Source organism: Gorilla gorilla, chromosome 14 (assembly GCF_029281585.2).
Source record: "Gorilla gorilla gorilla isolate KB3781 chromosome 14, NHGRI_mGorGor1-v2.1_pri, whole genome shotgun sequence".
Taxonomy (NCBI): Eukaryota; Metazoa; Chordata; class Mammalia; order Primates; family Hominidae; genus Gorilla; species Gorilla gorilla.
In genome coordinates this window covers 93,132,167-93,147,174 of record NC_073238.2, presented here as the reverse complement: position 1 = coordinate 93,147,174, position 15,008 = coordinate 93,132,167, and the positions used below count along the sequence as shown (strand labels likewise).

Genomic DNA, 15,008 nt, shown 5'->3' with positions numbered 1-15,008 from the left:
AGCCTTGCCAGCATCTATTGTTTCCTGACTTTTTAATAATCACCATTCTGACTGGCATGAGATGGTATCTCATTGTGGTTTTGATTTGCATTTCTCTGATGGTCAGTGATGTTGAGCTTTTTTTTTTTTTTTTGAGACGGAGTCTCGCTCTTTCGCGCCCAGGCCGGAGTGCAGTGGCGCTATCTAGGCTCACTGCAAGCTCCGCCTCCTGGGTTCACGCCATCTCCTGCCTCAGCCTCCCCAGTAGCTGGGACTACAGGTGCCCAGATGTTGAGCTTTTTTTCACATGTTTGTTGGCATGTAAACGTCTTCTTTTGAGAAGTGTCTGTTCATATCCTTTGCCCACTTTTTGATGAGGTTTTTTTTTCTTGTAAATTTGTTTAAATTCCTTGTAAATTCTGGGTATTAGACCTTTGTCAGATGGGTAGATTGCAAAAATTTTCTCCCATTCTGTAGGTTTCCTGTTCATTCTGATGGTAGTTTCTTTTGCTGTGCAGAAACCCTTTAGTTTAATTAGATCCCAGTTGTAAATTTTGGCTTTTGTTGCAATTGCTTTTGCTGTTTTTTTTTTTTTCATAAAGTCTGGCTAGCCATATGCAGAAAACTGAAATTGGACCCCTTCCTTACACCTTATACAAAAATTAACTCAGGATGGATTACAGACTTAAATGTAAACCCCAAACCATAAAAATCCTAGAAGAAAACCTAGGCAATACCATTCAGGATATAGGCATGGGCAGAAAATATTAGTAATTATGCATAAAGAAAATAAACAAGAATTGCATAGAACCATAGAAAGGGCTAAAAACTGTGTAAGTAAAATTTTTTTGTCCAATAGTAAAGTGTATAAATGTATTTTAATAAAAAATACTTCATGCATTTGTACATATGAGTATACATAATACATACATATGTATATACATATGGGAATGTATTTTTATACATATGCAGGTTTGTGTGTGTATAATTTAATCAGGCATTCTCATATTAAGGAAAAGTGATTAGGAAGCATATATTAAGTGTTATGCCACAGGCTCTGAATGCAATTATTGGAAAATTCTCTTTGAATAACTTCTCATTCTCTGGATAATAATATAACTGCCACAATATAGAATTATATATGTGTGTATATATATGGATTAATAAACTGTCAACACCAATATAACCACTAAATTTGGTGAATGCATTTTAAAGGAAAGAAATGCCTTGAAACCTTGGGCTCTGTGAAAGTGCAGACCTATATCTGTCTCTCAAATATATACATAAACATGTACATACCATATTGTATATGGTATATATAACATAATAGAGATTGTGTGTGTGTCCACACATGTGCACATGTGACTAGGTGGCTGTGGGTGTGTTTCCACATTAAATGGAATGTGTAAGCACAGAATTCACACCTCCATGCTACTCTTCCCCTCATCTCAATAAACTACCAAGTTGTTAAAGACAAATTATAATTTTCTTGTTTCTTTTATCTTATTCACTTCTAAAACTCTAGCAACTCTTTCAACTTTATAGCTAGACTATATCCTGAACCCTTACCCTTTTTTCCGTCATCATCACTTCTACCCCAGTTTAAACCAGGATGAGTTTAGTAGTTCCTGGATTATTGCAGTGGTCTCCTAACCGATCTTTCATACCCAGTCTTAACCACATCCCCTTTCAGAAAATTAATCCTCCACAAGGTGAAAAGAATGGCCTTTTTTAGAAAAGAAAAAAATTGTACAAAACTACAACCCTGCTTGAACACTTCTAAGACTTTCAGTTACACTTAGTTGCAATAACATCGAAACCATTTTTTGGCTCCTGCCCTCCTGGCTAACCTTGCCTGGCACCATCCCATCTAGCTTTCTTCCCACTTTATGATTGTTCCTCCTCTATCTTCACGTCTGGTCTCTCTGCTCCTGCCACACTATCTATTCCCAGAGGATGTTAAACTCATGAAGTCCTGGAGCCTTTTCCCCAACTTCCTTCTGCATGAAATGTTTATTATCAGATATTTTATGGCAGCTTGCTTCTTATAATAAATGTCACCATCTCAAACACAGGTCTTTCCTATCTACCTAATATAAAATGGACATCCCTCAATAAAATATTTCCATTCTCCTTATAGCAATTGTCTGATATTTCTTATCTAATTATTTCTATTTTTTCTGCTTTTCTTCACTGGGAGAAAACACTAGTAGAGGAAGAATTTTTATCCATCTTTTTTAACACAATAGCCTGACATCCAAAACACGGTCTGGCACACAGTAGTTGCTTACTAAATGTAGTTGATTACATATTTTTGAATGGCCATTGGATATAGATGGTATTTCACAGTGAAAACACAAATGACCCTCTTTGGGGAATACCCATGAAGTGATATGTTGGCCCTTTCCTAATTAAGCTTCCAGACTTTTAGCTTCACAGAAAGCAGGAGAAAACCATTAGAGCAGTGTCAGTAATGGTCTCTTTGCCCTTGGGTCAGGATGTTACAGAGAATGGGCTTAACCTAAAGACTTCCCACTTACGCTCCTGCTAATGGAAGATGTAATGTTTGATGTAAGAATTAAGCTGGGGATAATCACCAATTTTTGCCAGCCATAAGGCTTTTCAAAATTATTAGAGAATTGGGAGATGGATGACAAGAGAAGTGAGAAGCATTTACTTTATTACTTATGAAGCACTTGAGCTATTACTAAGCTCCATATACTCTACATTATGCTCAAAAAATACAGCAATCTGCTCTTCCCACGCTCTAGATGAAAGATGGGCCAAAATCGGCATCGAAAGATGCAGCATCTTGAACTATGCTTCTTTTTAAGTTAATCAAAGTGTGTGGAAATGATCAAAGGGGTAATACAAATAGAAAGTAATCATGACGTTGGTGATTGGAAGGTGTAACAAAGAGTTTGCCAATAGCTAACAAAGGGAACAGTAGCTAAAATGGTGTGCTTGTTTTCTTAAACAAGGAAATACATACAGACAAGAGGCTTTACTTAATGTTATTTGAGTTTCTCCTATTTTTGCAGCAGTCATAAAATCTTAGGGCAGGCCATGTGTATTTAGTGCTGGTCTTGAGAGCTGCAAGTCATCCTCATTCTAACTGTTTCACTCACAGTCAGGTCAGCAGATTTACTCCACTGACCTAACTGTGATCTTCTCTAAGGTCAGAACATATTGTCTATTCAGGCATTTCTCCAAAGAAGATATACAAATGGCCAAGAGGTATATGAAAAGGTGCTCAACATCACTTCAGAGAAATGTGAATTAAAACTACATTGGTTAGGATGGCTACTATAAAAAACAAACTAGCCAAGAAACAAATCAAACCAAAGATAAATGTTAGCAAGGATGTAGAGAAACTGGCACCCTTAAACACTGTTGGTGGGAATGTAGAATGGTGTAGCCTCCACAGAAAAGTTTGATGTTTCTCTCCAAATTAAAAAATACCATATGATTCAGCAATCCCACTTGTGGGTATAGATACAAAATAATTGAAATCAGGATCTCAAAAAGGTATTTCTATCCCTTGTTCATTGCAGCATTGTTCACAGTAGCCAAGATATGGGAACAACACAACTGTCCATCAACAGACGAATAAAAATGTGGTATGTACATACAATGGAATATTATTTAGTCTTTGAAAAGAAAAAAAGTCTTGCTATTTGCAATAATATGGTTATGACTAGAGGACATTAATGGTAAGTGAAAAAAGACAGTCACAGAAGGACAAAAACAGAAGCATTCTACTTACATGAGGTACCTAAAATAGTCAAACTTGTAGATACAGAGAATAGAATGATAATCACCAGGGGATGAGGGCAAGGGATATGGGGAATTGTTCCTCAATGGTAGTAAAGTTTCTCTTCTCTAATAAGTCCTAGCGATCTGCTGTACACATAATACCTACAGTTAACAATATGGCATTGTGCACTTTAAAATATGCTAAGAGGATAGATGTCATGTTAAGTGATTTTGCAAAAACAACTAAAAATCGGACAAACTCACAAAAGAACACAAAATTTTTGGAGGTGATGGATATGCTTAGTACCATCTTTGTAGTGATAATTTCATGGGTGTGTATGCATATGTCCAAACTCATCAAGATGAATAAATTAAATGTGTGCAATTTTTTTGTATGTCAGTTGTACCTCAATAAAGCTTAAAAAACAGGAAACAAACAAGGTTGGGCATGGTGGCTCATGCCTGTAATCCCAGCACTTTGGGAGGCCGAGGCGGGTGGATCACTTGAGGTCAGGAGTTCAAGACCAGCCTAGCCAACATGGTGAAGCCCCATTTCTACCAAAAAATACAAAAAAATTAGCTGAGTGTGATGGCACATGTCTGTAGTTCCAGCTACTTGGGAGGCTGAGGTGGGAGAATCACTTGAACCCAGAAGGCAGAGGTTGCAGTGAGCTGAGATCATGCCATTGCACTCCAACCTCAGCAACAGAGTGAAACCCTGTCTCAAACAACAACAACAACAAAAATAGGAAACAAATGAAACAAAAGAATATTGTTTCTAAGCTAATTAGAGCTTAAAAGCTAAATAGATATAACAAATCCACTTAGCATCAGAATTGCTCCAAAAAAGGAAAAGGGGAATGGTTTCATGCCAGTTCTGAGTTGAATATTTGGTTTCCCGATAAGGCTGGATAAGCAAACTTTATTTAAGAGGCATACACTGTAAAAATTTCAGCATAAGGAAAATGAATGGTCTCAATATAGGAGGTTTTGGAGTTTCCATGGGTTTAGATACTAGAAAACCTGCTGCCTCCACACTTTCCACACCTTTTCCTCAGCAAAATGTTACACAATTGTGTTGAAGACACTTGTGGCCTCTAATGGCCAGATAATGGACCACAATAAAAGTTATGGGTCCCCAGCTGGGGTGAAGCTCATAATGGTTGGCAAGATCCATTATTTGACCATTAGGATCTACAGCAAAGGGAGACAATTGTCAACCAAAAAGAAAAAAATATGTCATTACATGTATTCCTTTTATTTGAGAAAAAAATTCCAGTTCCCCATAGAGTGTGTGGCAATTTTCCTGTGTATACAAGTTTCTCTATACCCATCCTGCATGTATTTTTAGAAAGGTTTCAATGTATAAATGCATTATGTCAACACAAGTTGATGGATAGTGATTGTGGCTTCACACTGGATTTCAAAGTAATTAATTACAATTTTCAGTGTTTTAAAAGAAATAGAGAACAACAATAAGAGAAAATATAAAGAATAGATTGGGTTCAGGTTAAATCTCTCTGTCCTCAATTCAAGTATGTTCCACAACACAACATTTGAACACCATCATATATTCTGGATGTCTGTCCCCAGCTTTGGAAAGAGCCAAGACCTTTTCAATGACAACGGTGGTGAGTTATTATTCCAGTGTCTTAGTAATATTTCTTTAGAAATCAATAAATACATCTTTAGCCATTTCATTTTGCCTTTGGGAAGTATTGATATTTTAGTTGTTGTCTTCTAGTGAACATAATGGTACATAATATCAATATATATATATTTTAAATATAATGCCTGCAATTCTTTTCTTTTGTCCCTTTCGCCTTTGGATGAGACTAAAGTCAAGGTAGAGTAATTCATGGTCTATTGTGTGTGCTTGGGATGGGGGAGGATGGCCACACTTTGTGAGCCTTAGGATCTATTAAAATCCTAAATTTTTATTTTTAGGAGTGATTGAGACTATCTATCTGAGACCTTTTCTTATTAAAGGAGAGTCTAGTCCTGATCCTAAGGTAGCTCCCCATTTTGAGGAGTTGCATATTCAGCCTTGGTTACCTGATTAGAGAAGTACATGTTAATGTAGTTTGTTTAGAAGTGTTAACATTCTATTTAAAAATGATATTCTGTAGCATAAGTAAATATTTCTAATACTTTTTATAGTTAAATGTATATGAATCTTTCCCTTTATGTCACGTAAGAGATGAGTTTCTTTCTTTTTTTTTTTTTTTAAGAGGCAGGGTCTTGCTTTGTCACCTAGGCTGGAGTAAAGTGGCATGATCATAGCTCACTGTAGCCTGGAACTCCTGGGCTCAAATATCCTCCTGCCTCAGTCTCTGGCATAGCTATGACCACAGGCATGTGCCACCACTCCCTACTAACTAACTAAAAAAAAAAAAAATGTAGAGATATTGCCCTGTTACCCATGCTTGCCTTGAACTCCTGGCCTTAAGCACCTCAGCCTCCCAAAGTGCTGGAATTACAAGTGTGAACAACTGTACCCAGCCAAGCTTCAGTTTTTAAAGAACCTGAATATTGGTTTGAAGACATCCAATGCGCTTAAAATTGCTATCATTATTTTTGAAAATCTTGATAAATGTTCTGTTTTAAATTTTTTTTAATTTTTATTTTGTATGGATACATAATAGATGCATACATTTATGGGATATATGAGATATTTTGATACAGGCATACAATGTGTAATAGACACTTTAGGGTAAATGGGGCATCTGTCACCCCAAGAATTTATCATTTCTTATTTTACTGTTGAGTTCTTCATATTTTGTGTGGTAAATAAAATTTGCTCTAATATATTTACTTACTGATTTTTAAAAATATAGTGCATTTCTTTTTTGAATGGAGTTATGACATTTTTGTTTTATAGTTTATTTTTTGCATTACATTTTTAATGGATTTTCATCATTTTATGTTCACAAAGTTTAGTTCTGGCTCCATGATACCACTGTAATCTTTCGGGGTTAGAGAGTAAGAGGCTTATTGTTTTGGACATATAATAAGAAGGTTGGCCACCTGTTAGATAATTTGAATTGCAGAAAAAGCATGGAATAATAAAACAATACTACCAGTTCAATTTTTCTTAAATTTTTCATGATCCAAGTCTTTTCATAAAGATCAGTTTTTATCACAGATATTGCATAAAGGTTTCAGATAGTACTGATAGACTCTGGTTTCTAGTGTGTTGTAGAGCAGAGTCTTAATTCTTCAAGTAAATCTGAAAAAAGCACCACAGACACCCTTTATAGAGTAGGCCACCATTTTGTATTCATATTTTAACTTGGTATAATAGTTCAGATTTATAAAGACAGAAGAGGATAGTTCTCTAGAGCAATTGGTTTGAGTTATTTTAGCAATGCTGGACCATGTATACTGTGAATTGTGTAATTGGTCATGCTGCTCACTTTCTCTTGTAGCCATATTTGTGGCTGGATTTTTAACTAGTGAGTATGATTTCATGTGTCTTTAAATGGTATCTTTAGTGTTTTTTATTAAAAAAATCATTTTCATGATTTTGAGTCCAGGCCTGTAGTTATTACTATTGTATCCTTAGCATATAGAGCACTCATAGACAGAAGGAGACAGAGAAAGAGAGAAAGAAAGAGAGAGAGAGAGAGAGAAAGAATGACTAGGAGGAAGGAAGATGAAGAGAAGGAGACAGGAAGGAAAGAAGAAAGGGATAAAATAGAGAAAGGAAGGGAGATAGGAAAAGAGGGAGGGAGGAAACAAGGCATGAACTCAGAACAAAAGAAAGAGAAATTATTTGTGTGTGTTTATACTATAAAACTGTGCTATCTATGTTGGTAGCCACTGGCCACACGTGGGGTGTTGAACACTTGAAAGATGGTTAGCCCAAATGAAGCTGTGGTGTATGTGTAAATACAATGTATTTTGAAGACTTAGTATGGGAAAATAATGTAAATATCTCATTAATTTTTATATGAATTATATGTTAAAATGATATTATTCTGAATACATTGGGTTATAGATTTTATGAAAGTTAGTTTTATCTGTTTTTTACTTTTTAAAAAGTGACTATTAGAATATGTAAAACGATGTGTGACTCAATTTATGACTTGTATTATATGTCTCTTAGCACTATTCTGTAACGTCACAATAAGCTGGAGTTGCTTTTTCAATTTTTCAGAACGAATTTTCCTTTGACCTCATATTCTCTCTCTGAGTTAGCTGTAGACAAAGCTTATCTGTAGCAAAACAGAAGTTGGCAGGATCCCCCATCCCCACCCTCCCAATTCTTAGACTTTTTCATTCTGATAATTGTAACTCTTAATATAATCACAAAAACTGCTCTTCCAAATTCTCTGTTGAGAACCAGGCATTATAAGATGTCACCTCCAAAGGATATGGTCACATGGCACTCATGCTTTGGGAGAATATATCTAAGATATCTTAGTGCACATATACACCTCCAGTTTCATATACTTAAAAAAAAACTTGGTGAATTGTCTGTCTCTACCATAAATTAAGAGTAGAATACACAAAACTATCCTCTTTTCTAGAGAACAAACAAGCTGAGGATATTGTCTTCTATCTAATTTTTCTTAGCTTTATAAAAGCTTGGCTAGGATAGTCATGTAGAAAATTCTGGATGGATACATTTTTGAAACTTAGAAGATATTCTGTATGAATGTTTTCTGAATTGGAATTCTGAATTAGAATCTATGGCAATTTTATTGTAAAATGAATATATTTTCATTGATTTTGAGACGTAACTGTCAGTATATTGTTCTGCAGTACTTAAATTATGAGGATAAGCATATTGGACTCAATAATGTGGCCTCCCTCTCCAGATTCAATTATTTCATTTGCTTGGCCATTTAAATATGAGTGACTATTTATAAGTGGCTATTTCCGTGACTGTTGAAACATGGATCATTGAGAATGTCTCCAAGCAATTTATTTCCATATTTCACCTTGGGGCCCCACCCTTTCTGTCCTGGCTCCTACAAATGACAGTAGAAGTAATTCCCTGTAAGAGAAAGTGAAATTCCAAGGCCCCTTTGTCTTCTCCATAAAGCCTGTTGCCAGTGTCAGTGCATGAAATTATCACTATTAATGCAATTCCCTGGGGGTGAAGGCCTTGTCTGCAGAGGGTCCAGGTAAATTGTTCCTGTTAGAGAATGAAGCCACTGTCAGTGGTCTTGGGGAATATGGAGCATAGTCAGCTGAAGAACAGCACTTAGGTGAGAAGTAAAAGAAAACTCTTCCTTCTAGAATAAATTTCAAGGCACCAGAAAATGTTTTGCTAGTAATATAATATTTAATGTTTTCATGAATAAAATATTGGTTTGTAATACATTTTTTAAAAAACGTGAACGTGATGACCAGTTTAAAATTCATGCATCTATTTTCCTCTGGAATGATCAGTGACTTCTGATTAGGATGACAAAAATGGGTTATAAGCCATGCACCTTTCTGCAGAATTGCTGTATATTAGAGGCCAAGATACCAGTAAAATTAGATTAAGGTTAAGGGAGGAATGTAAATTTTGTTAATAAGGTTTCCATATTTTAATTCAAATCCAAACACCCTGAGGGCCTATTGATGGTAATCCCATTTAATCTTGCAAAAAGCTTTTCTGGTATCAAGGGATCCAGATCGGTACTGCCTTTATTACCTGGAAAATGAAGAATTTTCTTAAATCTTCACCTCTAGTTAGTGTAAACATAATAATAGAATTTTGATTATTTCTAACAAGCAAATATCATGTGATTATGTATCAACTCAAATGAGTATGTTCTATCAATGAATGTTATATAGAAATGTCAAATGCGTAAATCATAGAATCATCCATTCTACAACTTTGTGTTTAAAATGACTATACTTGCATCTATAACATTTATGCTTAATTTACTAACATGTGCCTTTTGAGGTGGTGAAAGCTCAAAATGCTTTGAAAGGACAACTTTAAAAAAAAATTAAAACACATCATTGTGGTCCTTTGTAAATGAATGGACCTTTGTTAAATGACTCACTTTGGTAAATAACTTCTCCACTTTAGGGATATTTAGCCATCTGCTTCTCTCTCCTTTCATGTCTGTGTCTCTCTGCTTTCTTTCAACTCCATCTTTCCATTCACATAGTCCCACTTGGACTCTCATCATGATGTATCTCAAATTTTAACATATGCTTGTTCTCTTTTTCATGCATGCTGAATGGCATCCCTCTTGAGCTAGATGCTAAACCATTCTGTATTCATTTTCCTTGGAAGTTTACATACATATATATATATAGAAAAATATATATATTTAAAAATATAAAATATATATGTATATTTCCTAAAGTCCCAAACACTTAAATCTTTTTAAAAAAAATATTGCTATAATGGTATGTAAAGAATGAAAATTTTAGAGCCAGATAAATGCATGTATGCTCTAATTTCCTCCTTTCTTATCTAATCAAGACATCAATACCTACAATTGCTGCCCCCCATCATAGTTTCTTCTATCATTCCCATCAGCATAAAACATGTAATACTGACTTCATATCTTGAAAATGCTCTGGATGAGACACATACCTGCCAGGGTCCCTTATTAGATGAAAGCCCCATGATGCCAAGGTATTTATGTGTCTTATTCAGTACTATTTACCCAGCATTTAGATACTGCTAACAGTGTCCTAGCATCTATTAAATTTTCAACAAATATTTGTCAAATGAATGAATGAATTAATGATATCTGGATCATAGCATAAGCTTAGTCAAAATCAGCTATTATGAAACTGACAATTTTTGAACATGATATTTGTTAAAAGTGACAAAAGGATTCCAAACAAGTGTACACAAAGGCTGTCTAAAAACATTATATGTATCATTGAAGTCTGGGAAACTGGTATGTACACATTTCAGTGGTTATCTGGTTTTATGTGTTTGGCATTTCTTTAAAATTCGACAGCAAAAATTCTGCCATAGATTCTTAGGACTTTCTATTTTACTTACCTCCCTATTATTGTTTAAATATGGTAGTGTTTAAATAAACTATAATTTCTAGCTATTTCTCTATAATTATAGGATATAAAAACAATAGGCACAAACTTTTATAAAGTTTTTCATCTAGCTAGAATATGTTAAAGTTTTAAAGAGCAGAATTGGCTCATTTCAATGATCATTTTGACTTAGGAAACAAATAGCAAATGTGGCTATTGATTGACGGAAAATATAGGACACACGAACAATTCTAGCTCAATATATTCCAATGGTAACTTAACTTTAAAGCTTTCAAGCATTAGATAGAGCTGAAGGTCATTATCCTAAGCAAATTAATGCAGGAACAGAAAACCAAATACTACATGTTCTCATTTATAAGTGGAAGCTAAATATTGGGTACTCATGGACATAAGGATGGCAACAGTAGATGCTGGGGAGTATTAGGCGGGTGCAGGGAGAAAGGTTGAATAATTATTGGGTACTATGCTCAGTATCTGGATGACAGGATCAATTGTACCCCAAACCTCAACAGCACACAATATGCACCCAAATTTCATCGTGAATTATAGCTCCCATAATTCCCACGTGTTGTGGGAGGGACCTGGTGGGAGATAATTGAATCATGGGGCAATTTCCCCCATACTGTCCTCATGGTAGTGAATAAGTCTCACGAGATCTGATGGTTCTATATTTCCCCTTTCCCTTGGTTCTCATTCTGTCTTGCCTGTCGCTGTATAAGACATGCCTTTGCTTCTCCTTTGCCTCCCACCATGATTGTGAGGCCTCCCCAGCCATGAGGAACTGTGAGTCCATTAAATCTCTTTTTCTTGATGAATTACCCAGTCTCAGGTATGTCTTTATTAGCAGTGTAAAGTAACTATTACACAAACCTATATGTGTACCTCTTGAATCTAAAATGAAAGTTGAAGTTATAAAAAATAAATAAAATTTAATGTGTTATATACAGAAAAGAACTTTCTCTAAAAGAGAAATAAAAGCTAACAATGTAGAAAGTTTTGATTTTGTCCTTCCAATGTAATCACTGTGTGCTTGGTAATCTATGACAGATAATGTCATTGTAAACTAGATTTTAGTAAAACAACACAGTACAATTAACAACACTCCTGATTTTAGTGCATGCATCCTATCAAAACAAGTCCAACAAAACTAGAACAAAATCATCTTAAAATACAATTTGAGCATGCTATTTCACTGTCCACAAAACTTTGATGTCTCTTCCTCACCTAGAGGATAAACAGCAAACAACTCCACACCCAGGAAATCATGTTCTTCTGCACTCTGACCCCAACCGGTCTTCATAGCTTTATTTTTGTCTAATCTGATATGCACACCCGGTGTGACAGCAGAATGATTTACAACAGTGTGAACTCAAGTCAGGCAGAGCCAATTGAGAAACCACTAATTCCTAGAGTTGTGTGACTTTGGAGAGGTTTCTATTCAGCTTCCTGAGCCTCAGTTCTCCTATCTTGGGTTAATCGTACCTATCTCACTGGATGGCTGTGAGGATTGTGGTTATGTCAAAACTCCACATCGTCCCTGGCAGTCGGGAGTTTCCAATAATTTAAGGCACTATTATCATTCCTTAAGCGTGTCTTTTTTTTTTTTTTTTTTTTTTGAGACAGGGTCTTGCTGTATCACCCAGGCTGGAGTACAGTGGTGTGATCTCAGCTCACAGCAACCTCTGCCTCCCGGATTCATGATCTTCCCACTTCAGTCTCCTGAGTAGCTGGACCTACAGGAATGTACCACCATGACCGGCTAATTTTTGTATTTTTTGTAGAGACAGGGTTTCACCACGTTGGCCAGGCCGGTCTCGAACTCCTGAGCTCAAGAGATCCTCCAGCCATGGCCTCACAAAGTGCTGGGATTATACGAGGGAGCCACTGCATCCTGCCAAAGCATGTCCTTTTAAGTTCAGCCTCGGCATCTTTGTGCCCTTCCTTGGAACTCCCTGAAAAGTCCATTTTTCTGTCTACTCATCATTTAAAGCTTCTCCTTCTACGTGAAGCCCTGAAAGCCTGCTTTGCAGGAGTACAATGATTGCTTGCTCTCTGAACTCACAGTTCTTATTTTCTGTACTATTCTTGTAAAAATGTATCGTCTTATATTATCTCTGACGGTCTTCTCTCATAGTTTATCTTTCCATGTAGCTATTTTATGGTCAGGGTTAGCTGCTTAAGAAGCTGTGGATAGGAGCTAGAAGGAAATAAACGCATGATCAGACTAAGTGGATCCTACACTGTGTCCTTTGGAGCTTCCTTGGGAGATATCATGGTAGGATAAGGTGAAGTGTAGTGGTTTTTGGAGGATGTCAAGTAAATAAGGCTCTGAGTCTCATCCCCAATACTTATTAAAACAGCAATCTTTCAACTATTTCTTCATCATTACTGTTATTATCGAAACCCATCTTGTAAAATTAAATACTGAGATTCCAGTAAGAATTCACCAACAAAATAATTCCATTATTATATAAAATTTTTACAGTCATTTATCCAGTGCCACCTTCTAACATTTAATGGGGGACAAAGAGAAAACAATCAAGGTTGTGTACCTAGGATTGGCATTCGAACAACATTCTCAGAACTCCCGCTCCTTTGGTTTAAAGTTTGCCTGTTTATTCAACTAGATGAACAGAGGCCTTCAGGGCAGAAACCATTTATTAGATTTCCTTGTTTTCCTCCCAGTCTAGCTCAGAGCCTTAAATATAATCCTGAGGCCTATGTATGAGGGGGCAATATGCAAATAGTGCAATTGAGAGCATTGGATTGTTCCAACCATAGCTCCTGTAGACTGAAATGACTTCAGCCAGAATAACATAACACACTATATGTTAGTATAGTATGTTATGCTATATAGTAAGGAGTATTGTAAGGAATATATGTTATGCCATATAGTAAGGAATCCGCTGATAATGGGATTGAGCCTTTCAGGGAGCAGAGCTTAAACTTCAAAATATTAAGTTGCCAAAGGCTTAGGGGCTGTGGGTGGAGCAGCATTTTTCACACTCCCACTGAATCTGGAAAGAGCAGCTGTGGAGCATTGTCACTAGTATTAGACAGCAATGAGGGCATGATTGACTTCCAGCACTTTTTGAAATCTGTGAAGTGCTAATGGGGACTGAAATAGGCAGAGTTAAGGAACCATATGAAATAACAAAGACTGAATAATCAAAGGGGAACAGTATAGTTTCCATACACAGATGGAAAATTCTTTCTTACTGGTGTTTTACTTCTGCCACAGAAACTGATCGGTCCATTGTAAATAGCATGGATCAGTATTGAAACCAGGGTCCATTTCATTTTGGACCTTTTAGATGTATCTGAAAGGTCCATTCAAGTCAGCCTGGGAAAACCTCATGTAAGGCCATCCCCAGTTTCTGCTTGCTGCCTTCGGAATTCCTCAGATAAAATTCCTGTTTATCTTGTCTCTGACCTTTGTGTTCCATCAAGACAACAGATTCATTATTTTCTTCCACCTCTAAATACCACAACTATAGGCAAGAGAGGTCTGATTCCTGTATCTTGCTCACCTCCGGGAAAGCTATGACGGTGTCTTCCCTTCCCTGGGATGTAACTGACTGAAGAGAATGACCCAATCAGTCTGGGCCATGGGCTAGAGAGTAGATGATGAAAACAGAGCAGCCAGTGACACACGATCTAGGAAAGATACTAAAATGTTGGCCTAGATCAAAAGAAGGACCAAAGAAAGTTTGATATAGGAAAAGAAGCCAGACTTGAGTTTACTCTTCTCTCTACTACTTACTAGCTAAACCCTGAGATCCCAGACAAATTGCTTCATCATTCTGAGCCTTCATTTTTTTCACTTTTAAGAGTTATTTTCAGGAGTCAATGAAATGACTCAAGGAAGATGCCTAGAATCTGTAAGACACATAATGGGACTCCCACCTTTCCACACACTCTAGTCCCTCCTATTAATTCATGAAGGGCAGTTCTCAGGAAACACTGATACGCTACTCTTAATTATGTGCTGTTTGTAGTTGTTTTAAATATGTTTAACAAGTTGTACATATTTAATTCCACACAGAATATTCAGTTGTTTTCAACATATCTTACACATTTCTAAGTTAAAAGACCACCTCAATAGAATATTAGGTGCCTGAACAAGGATGACAAGAAAACATGGATTTTAGTGTGAGGCAGGGTTAGTTGGTTCCATGAGTTATTAGTTGTGTGATTTAGGGCATGCTTCAAAACATCTCTATGTTTTCTCACCTATAAAATGAAGAATGGTGATAGCAAAGCCTTTGGGTTGTAGTGTGGATTTAAGAAGATAA

The 15,008-nt window shown here is 36.2% G+C and overlaps 1 pseudogene; it reads right to left on the bottom strand.

Moving 5' to 3' along the window:
* The window catches only part of LOC101145164 (elongin-C-like), a 59,713-nt pseudogene that overhangs the window by 31,798 nt on the left and 12,907 nt on the right, over positions 1–15,008 (bottom strand).